Source organism: Apis dorsata, unplaced genomic scaffold, assembly GCF_000469605.1.
Source record: "Apis dorsata unplaced genomic scaffold, Apis dorsata 1.3 scaffold_877, whole genome shotgun sequence".
NCBI lineage: Eukaryota > Metazoa > Arthropoda > Insecta > Hymenoptera > Apidae > Apis > Apis dorsata.
This window is the reverse complement of record NW_006263994.1, coordinates 82864-92854: the sequence shown is the minus strand read 5'-3', so window position 1 is coordinate 92854 and position 9991 is coordinate 82864. Positions and strand designations below refer to the sequence as shown.

The window sequence follows — 9991 nt, the reverse complement described above, 5'->3', positions numbered from 1 at the left end:
CACTGAAAAATATATCTATGGGTATATTTTTATATTTTGAACGAAGATTCGTGTTTTGTAAATTTTCATCGATTTATTCCGTTTATATGATAATTGATAAGTGATAATTGATAAGTAGACAAATTGTTATACTATTTTGAAATTTTCAGACATTTTTGTATTCTCATCAATTCATTTATTATGAATTTCGATTATAGAAATTATACAAAGATAAATGGATCTTCATTTATAGTTTTGGAATCTTCCACTTATCATCATAATGGCGCAATATGACACAAAAATGTCGTATTTCATGTCACTGTCCAACTACATAACAAATACATGCTAACCAAGATAACGAGTATTTCAAATAATCAAATAATCGAATCTTTCGTACCTCTCAGTATTTCTGTTTGACTGTATAATATATTCTCGACAAGATTTGCATCACTTGTATAAGAATTGTAAATTGTGATATTTCAAAAAACATTTTTTTTAATTTTGATCTTTTTTTTATTTATCAAAATATAAAAATTTCTTCATTAACATGATTTATGTTTTATATAATTACTTGTTCAATTATTATAAATCGTTCACAATAAATTATTCAAAAATATATATTTTTTTAAAAATGAACCAATGTCTCATCGATCAGAAGATTAATATTCGTATATTTTTTGTTATCTGATTAATATTATTATTGACTATTAAATCAATTGGGTCAAAAATAACCCACTATTATACCTAAAAATACTAGCTAACATTTGTTCTTATATTTATGTTATTTAACTTTTTCAACTCTGATAGAATATACCTCAATGAATATTTTTGATCTTGTAGTTTTATAGTCTAACTATAAATATTTATACTATTAGATATCTATTGATTGATAACTATGACATAGCCACAAACTTTTAAAATTTTTATATTCTTTTATATTTTTTTTATTAAAAAAATTTTCATATTATTCTTTTTTTTATATTTGAACAAATCTATATTTATTGAAACATTTTAATATATATAAATATATTTATAATGAAAATATATATAAGTAGACATGTAATACAATGACAGAAAACCGAAAATATTCATTATCACTTAATTTTAAATAGACACATACATATGTTTCATTCAAAAGAACTACAGGAACGTCTCAGTTTTTAAATAAAATTTAATTTATATGCATTTTATTTTCATATCTCTGAAAAATAATAAAAAATCGAATAGAAAAATATCAAGTCGAAAGGATTAATCGTATAAATAATCGAAAAATATAAGACATCAAGTACGTACATCAAGCGCGACGATGGAAGTTTTATTTCGATAATTGCTCGTACGGGAGTTTCTTCCAATAACGCCCAACTCTGACGACGAGTAGGTGACACAGGGGAATAAGCTCGAAGAGAAAGGACAGGCAACAGAAAGAACGGAGGTTGTCAAAAAAGAAAAGAAGAAATAGAGAGATGGGGTTGGAATAAAAGCGACTAAAGGGAGCATAAGAGAGAAGAGAGGGAGTGCTCGACGAAGAGCAAGACGAAGATAGAAAGAGAAAGAGAGAAATAAAGAAAGAAAGAAATAGAAAGGGATAGAGCACGAGATGACGGAAGAAAAGGGGAGCAGAGAGCGAGAACAAAGTTGGTGGTGGGGTCGATAGTTGGCCGAGTTGGCGAGAGAGCCGGTTGTGTAACAAAGGAACGAAGCAAGTAACAAGAATCCCAAGGTGCATTCGTCGATTTACTCCGGCTTCCTCGTACGAGCGGCGTTCCGCTGATAAATCAGCGAACGTCGTCCCTCAACTTGCAACTTCTACTTGCGCGTATGGTTCGTTTCTAATCTAAACCGATAATACCCGAGATCATGCGACGAGTTCCGACCATCTGCTCGCGTATATGTTATATCCTACCGGCTTTCGCAACCATTTTACGCGAAGAATATTGCAATTAGAACGGGTCAATTGATGTCATTCTCGATAACATGTTGTTCCATTCAATGAAATCATATCGTTTTGCTCGAATAATATTAATTTTTTCCATAAATTTGTATGTTTTTTTTAAATCGTATATATATATATATATATATGTATATGGATCATTATATTTGCCAATTAGTCGTGCTTTTCAATTAATATTATTGTTAATATTATTTTTAATTATTACATTATTTTTAATATTATTGTGTTAACTATTTTATTAACAATAAAATAATTATCGATTCGTAAATTATAAGAAACTAACGAATGCATTAAATGATTTTTACATTTGCAAGAATAATGGCCTATATAACACAAATATTTTTATTTTTTTTAATATGATGTCTGATTTTATTCTTAATCTAATTTATTATAATATAATTTATTATAATATATACATATTTATATTTTTTAACTTTTTGAATACAATTAAAGCTAATCGTATATTTATTTTAAAATTTCTTCGAATCGGCAATGATTAATTTCTATCCTATTTAGTTTAATTAGTTATTCTATCTACAATTACAATTTATACTTGTAATTCACCGTTTCGATGAGAATATACCACTTATATCTTCCAATTGTTTCTTGCACGCATCGAATCCACGTGACCATCTCGATTCTTAATATATTATAAACAAATCATAATTACTATAATTATCTGTTTCTCCTTTTTCGAAACATTGCCTTATTTAATTAATAAATCTATAAATTTACATCTACAATCAAACATGAAAAAGAAAAAGAGGAACTGTAATTTTTTTATGTATTGAAAAAAAGGATTGCATTAAATAAAATAAAATAAAATAAAATAATATTCTAAAGTGCGTAAATACATAAAAGTTGAAATACCGAGAACAAGACAGGAAGAAACAAAGCACGAAGGAAATATAGGAAAAAAAAATTGCAAACATCGGGAGAGGAAGAGGAAAAAGGGGCGAAGCCGAGCAAAGACTTACACGAGTTGTTGCTTACGTAAGTAATGTACGCAGATAAGAATGTGCTTATCTGAAGAACGCTAGCATGCGAGCTACCTCGAACGACAGAAAAGTATGCGCGTTAAATCGGAACGGTACACTGCGACGACACGACTTCTTTGAACTTTATTGGCTGTTTACAACAGCCAATCATTTCATACATTTTTCACGCTCATAAGTAATTTCTATTTATGACATCCATTAGTAATTCGATATATAATTCGTAAGAAAAAATAAACTTTTATTAACTCCTTAATCTAATCTATAATGTAACCTAACTTTTAAATTCTTTTTGCTAAATTTTCATTAAAATATTAATTTTTTCATCATTTATTGATTACAAACTCTTGTCAAATTCTTCTCACAGATTTATGCTCAGACAATACTAATATATCTCCACTACTAAGACTTGAACTCATAATCTCGACACAAGTAATTTCACACGAAACCAATACGTCATAAATTTTTTTTAAATGTTTCGACTCTCAATCCCTCTTTGTCTTTCATTAACTGTCATATTCTATCCTTCTTGTAAGCAAAGATAAAATAAGATTAGAATTTTATGTACGGAGTTTCATGTGAATTTGTAACACTTGTACATATATATATATAATAAATATTTATATTATATTTGTATACATGATATTATCAATGATGTATCAAGAAAATATAAAATTATGAATCCTTTGACTATGATAATTTTAGAAACAAGAAAAATTGGTTATTATAATGAATAAGTCGTTTTTTCATACAAATCATCACAAATAAAATTCTATCAATATAAATAGATATATCTATAAAAACTTCTTATTTATTAAATGTAGATTGTCCTTTTTTTTTTCATATTTACTTCATCATGATTTCATTAGAGACCTGTATTATTATTAAAGAATTGCGTTATGTAACGACATTGTGCACGACAATTTGTTCAACATCTACCAAATAAAGGTCGCGAATTCTCCATATCTCTCGCGCCAATTATTTCCATAACGTGATTAAAAGTGCCGACAAAAATTGCACAAACTCGGTCATTTGTCGAAAAATTTAGGTCACAGCTAACGTTTGTTTTCTCCCATTCGAATGAATGTTCAAGGTCTTCTAATTGTCACATTGAAATCCTCAATTTCTCGGAAATGTGTTAATATAAAAAAATTAAATTATCTCAAGAATTTTTTTCATTTTCTCAGTATTCGTTCCACAATGAAATAGATCATCATATTTACATACTTTCACGATATTTCTTATCATTTATAAAATTTTATATAGTTTATACGTGAATTCCTAATGTCAGAGTTTCATCTTTCCAATATTTTATATATAGTATTAAAAGAAATTGTTTATTTTTTCAAAATAATTTGCAAAATACAATTATTTTAAATATTATTTTAAGAATATAATATTATTTTTTATTTAAAGAACTATTTTAATAATATTTAAAGAATTATTTCTTTAAATAATCAATCATCTGATTATTCTTTTGATTAATTTTTTAATAATTTTGTTAAAATTATAAGATATAATTTATATTTTATATAATCAATTTAATTTTTTAATATTATTAATTGATTAACAAAAAAATATATATGTTTTTGAAAAATTAAATGTCTTAATATCACTGAAAAATCAAATTAAAAAATCAGTATTTCTTAAATCAAAAAAATTTTTAGAATAATTTAATTCAAACGAATATAACCAAGCTATATTGATAATTTATATATAGATAGATATAGATATAGATATATAGATATATAGATATAAAAAACGAATTAATATAAGAGTTTCGTTGACATAGGCCGCGATAGCCCCTCTTCCGTTTGCTACCACGAGGTAGGTCGATCCAATTGGGGTTCGAATAGCCTAACGTAGTGGCCTCCCCTTTGAGTTCCCGTTGCGATCAATACCCACGATGCCAAAGCCAACGCGGACTACCAACTTCTCATATAGGTCCCATCGTGAAGCATCACTATCCTTAGCTATATATCAAAAATAGTGTAATTAGATGGCTGTCAGTTTATTCTCTTGTCAATCATAATTCTCGTTTTAACATAAAATATATTAAAAATTTTCTTTCAAAACGCAAAATTATATTAGATTATTCTTTTTAAAAAAAAATCCATTAAATTAAATTATATTAAAATTATGTTATGTTATGTTATATTCTATATAAATTATATACATAATTATATACATAATATTATATACATAATATAAATTATATAGAATAATTTGAAAATTATGATACAATGGAAAAGTAGATAATTTATGGCATAAAAAATGAGTTAAAAATATAAAATAGAATTTTTTCATATGTATAATTCAAGAAAAAAAAAAAATTTGAAAATTCGTTAGATAAGTGTGCACTTATAATAATCGCGTTAAATGAAATATTCGATAAATTTTAAAATTTAATTTCTTAATCTCTAAAAATAGAAATTTATATGGAAGAATTTTATTTCATATTTTCGATTCAATTTTCGATCGAATTATTTCCTTGTCTTTTACAGTTATTCTATATATTTATTCTAATCAAATTCAGTTTTAAATTTTACAAGAATCAAGAAATAAATATCATTTGAATATTTACTTATAGGATAATATATATATTTATTTAACAATTTTGTCTAGTTGTATCTTTTCTTAACCCTTCAAATTCTAAATTATGTCGACATGATAGTTTATGCATATGAAGAGAAATTGAAGCTAAATATGGTATTTTTGAATTATAATTTTAGAATCAAAGAACTTCAAGAAAATAATATGTACAAGTTTTATCCATGTTTCAAGAATATATATTCAATTGGTGACATAATATATATTGTATTAAATATATAATATTGTATAATATATATTGTATTAAAATAGTATTAAAATAATAAAATTAAATCTACGATATGTTAAAAGAGATTTTGTACAATAATATTTGCGCGAATTTTTAGTTGCAGAAAAAAATATAGCCCACCATTGGTATAGCATTTCGTTTCCACTGACATATTCAATACTTTATCTAAATACACCTACATAATACATGCATGTTGCAGGAACATTTGTGAACGTACGTATGTGAATTTATACGTACAGCTGCGCGTTGCGTCACTCTCCGCAATTTCGGATACCCGCTTACCTACTCGTAATCGCAACAAGGAAGAGGAAGCACGAAACTCCATTCCCCTCGATGACCTTTCTCTTTCTGTCGATTATCATCGAGCGTGCGCATATGCGTCCGCGATCACGCAGTAACGCACGACACGCATATACTGTTCATTCTCCTTGAGAGTTGCACAACGCATCGCCTTCCCATTGTTTCAACCTCACACGGTATCGTTCATATCCATTGAATCTATGGAATCCATCTCAGTGCCTGATCAAAATATAAGATTATTGGAATCTTAACTCTTTCGAGAATCGTCCACAGCAAGTATATAATTTCCGATAGAATCTCTTTCATAATGCTTTTTATTTTACAAAATGTTTTACCATTTTAATTTTTTTAACATCAAAATATCATTTCATTATATAAATAAAAATTAACCTTTTACATTTATATAAGAAATTGATTGGGAAATAACATTGAAAAGAAAATTGAATTATTTATTATATTTATTTTAGTCATTACAATAACTTATGATTAACATTTTTTCAAACAAATTTAACATTATCGAAAAGTAGTACACTTCGGAAGCGATTGATTCAAATAAATTAATATATGGTAAAATTATATGGTAGAATGTAGAGAACTTTGGATGTACTAAATAGATAATGTGCAACCACTAGCTCATTTTGCAGAGTGCATAGAAAGGTGCGTGTGAGCAATAATCACGCATACAGTGTAGTATTCGTAAAAGAGCGCGTGTCCGTCGTGTTCCGCGCGACACACACGCGCTCACGAACAAAGAAAAAGCCCTAGCGACCAGCAATGCGGCAACGGTGAGCGCCTGCGCGCCACGCTATGTGAGTCAAGGACGACACGTGCGCTTGAAACGACCTACTTATATCGCCGTTGCTTCGTGCACGATCGGTTCGCAGCACGAACTTTCCCGAACGTAGAAATAGGACGACCAAGTTCCAATGTTCTGTCGAGCTACCACCCCCTCCTCTTTCCTATGCGCGCAAGCTTCGTTAATCGACTAACCGCTATTCGCATAGCACCGTTCTTTCGCGTTTAATCTTTGAATCGTAAAGATCGTTTCAGTTTCATTTTAATTTTTCTTCATTTTTTATTTTAACATATCGATCATACATTTCTTCAACTTTTTACAATTTTACGTGTTCATGGATATTGTGTGATCATCGTTTTTTCTATTCATTAAATGGTAAGTTAATATTTATCTTTGATCTTTTACGTTTCAAATGAAAAAATAAGAAAAAAACATTAGTATCGATATGAGAAATATTACGCATTATGTAATTTCAATTTACATTCAACAATTATTATAAATTTTCAAAATCTTCAAAATTAACAATCAATAGTTTTACATCGAATTTGAAAAGTTAAAGTATTCTATTCGATTAAAATAATGATTAAATCATGATTAGCCTACAATTGGAATATCTGGAGAAAAAATCTTAATTGTTGGAGGCCATTATGGTGCCCTATATGCGAAGCATATAAAGATCGATAAAAAAATGGGTCAAAGGTTTCAATAGTACTTTCAATGTAAATTAAAATAGCAAAATTTGATTATGTTTTGTCAGAATATTATCAGATGAAAAATGATACGGAAGAAAGACAAATTTGTGTCTATGCTAACATATTTATCATGGTTTGCGCATAGCAGCAAGAAGGGTTGGTTGAAATCTATCCCTATGTTCGTATTCAAGAAATATATACACACTACTACAATGATCTTTTGGACCTGTAACATGGAATCCAAAAGCGGTGGGTATGAAGGCTGTCTCGATTCGTCGGTTTTCTTCTCATCGACAGCATAAGTAGCGCGTTTCCGCGCGGCTTGTGGCCAGTTCCTGTTCGACCATCATACGATCGTAGCGAAGCGCGGGCGTGTGGAATCTTCCAATATATACCACACAAAGATATGTCGATGGTTCTACGTGTGCGCACAGCTCTCGCAAGTAGCAACCATATATACACGTGTGTATTGTATACATACATATATATATATATAATATATATATATATATGTATATTCATGTGTATGTGGTGTCCTCGCAGAATATCGTTTGTGTAAGATTGAGAGTGGCCTCGTGTGCTTCCTACGTATGTGTAATTGTGTGCCTCATGGATAGTGAACGCCGCGGGAATTCGTGGTGTGCAATCGACCAATGGCAGGCCAAGTAGCAACGGCTATGCACCAATCAGAGAACAGAAATGCTCGCGAATGCGCGCCACACTTACCACCGGATGCCGATCATACTTGGTAGTGGGGATAAACTGAGAGTGCGGCACAGGCTACGCGCTCGAGCGCATCCTCGTTCGTCGCTGCTCGCCGTCGGAGTCGGTCGTGTTCGGTACTTGAGTCCTCCTCTCCGACAATTTTCCGAAGTCTGAAGAAAGCTCTCTCGTCGTTTGCCAGAGGCTCGAACGCCATCGTGGTGATTACCACGTTCTCCATCGAACGATTGTTCCATCACTTTTACTTCTCATCGTTCAATTTGGATCAAACTGCGGTCTGTGCTACCTTATCACTCCTGGGGACGTTTAAAATACACGACCTTATCGTGATAAAAAAGAATTCGTGACGCATATCCGTTCGATTTTTATTGTGTCGTGGCGTGGTCCGTAAATTGCGTGCGTGGCGTGGTATCGAGACCGGACTTAATTGGAAGCGAGCACCAAATTCCAAATAATTGGCTGTGAAATCATACGTACTGCCTTGGATCATTCACTGTGCACCATTTTTTATCTTTTTATGATTTTCCTGTATAAGTGATCGCGATTTCTAAAGAGTAGTTATTGCGGAAATGTGCATTTACATCTAACAAGCGATTTTAATAAATCGAATCATTTGAAAATTGAATTAATCAGTCAGTTTATCATTTAATTTGTATTGTGTTTCTTTTCGCATAATAAATTACATTTTTATTTCCATAATTTATATTAAATATATATATAATTCATTGTAAAAAGAACATTGTTTCATTCAATAATGGCACATGTCAATCCATTTCGCATATAATTTTTTCGATTTATCGTGTGCAGTGAACTCCGATAAATGCCAGCGCGGCACATGGAAGTCTAGCAGATCTTTTTAAAATCAGTTATAATCGTGAAAGCGAAGAGAAAGAAAAATATGAAAATATGCAGGAAGATTCTATTAATTTGGTGAATAACGATCTGACGACTAAAGATCTACTCTTTGTGCACATAAAAAAAGGATTAAGCAGAAACGTTGTTCATACGTTGGCGGTGCTCGTGTCCGTGTTCCTCTGGCTATCAGTGGGTAAAGATGGCGGTCTCGTCGTTCGGTTGGTTCGTTGGTTGAGTAGTGAGAGGGGCAACTGTGACGCAACCTAACGTCACGTGATCAAACCGTGGCTCTGCTCTCGCTGGGCCAGTGTGTGATCTAACGTTTGTTACGGCAGTTGGTGGAAGATAACGTCTTGAAGAGTGCAGGATAGACAAGGAGTACTTTTTTCGACGTTGCTCTCGATGGCTCACTCGTTGCCCGACGCAACACCTTGATCTTTTTCTCGGTCGCTAGGTCAGTGGGGGTGAGAAACTGGCTTGGCTCTCTGTGCTACGATAGTCAGTCTTTTTCTCTCTCCTATCGGCTTTGCGACATCTCTCTCGACGTCAATCGAAGACAGTCTCACATTTACAAGAAGATAATACATTTCATATTTTTTTTTTGTATATTTCAAACGAATGATAATTCTATATATATATATATATATATATAGAATTGTTTATTGGTATTTATATGGGCTCAGCAGTGAAAACCGTGTTCCCCCAGCTGTAATCTTCTCTGTTAAAGAGGCTCTGGGATTACGGAAAACACTGCGCGAGTACTGACTATTCTTCAAGCGTATCATCTTTTTGTCTTTCCTAATCGTGAACAGCTTAACATATATAAATTATTTTTCCGTTCATTTAAAGCGTAAAGTGCAG

General features: G+C 30.9%; 1 long non-coding RNA gene across 1 annotated transcript; it reads left to right on the top strand.

Moving 5' to 3' along the window:
* Positions 1 to 6570: 6570 nt before the first annotated feature.
* Positions 6571 to 9762, top strand: LOC102679076. The gene is made up of 2 exons (XR_422740.2): positions 6571 to 7235; positions 7698 to 9762. It is a non-coding gene; the product is annotated as an uncharacterized LOC102679076 (long non-coding RNA).
* The last annotated feature ends 229 nt before the right edge of the window (positions 9763 to 9991 follow it).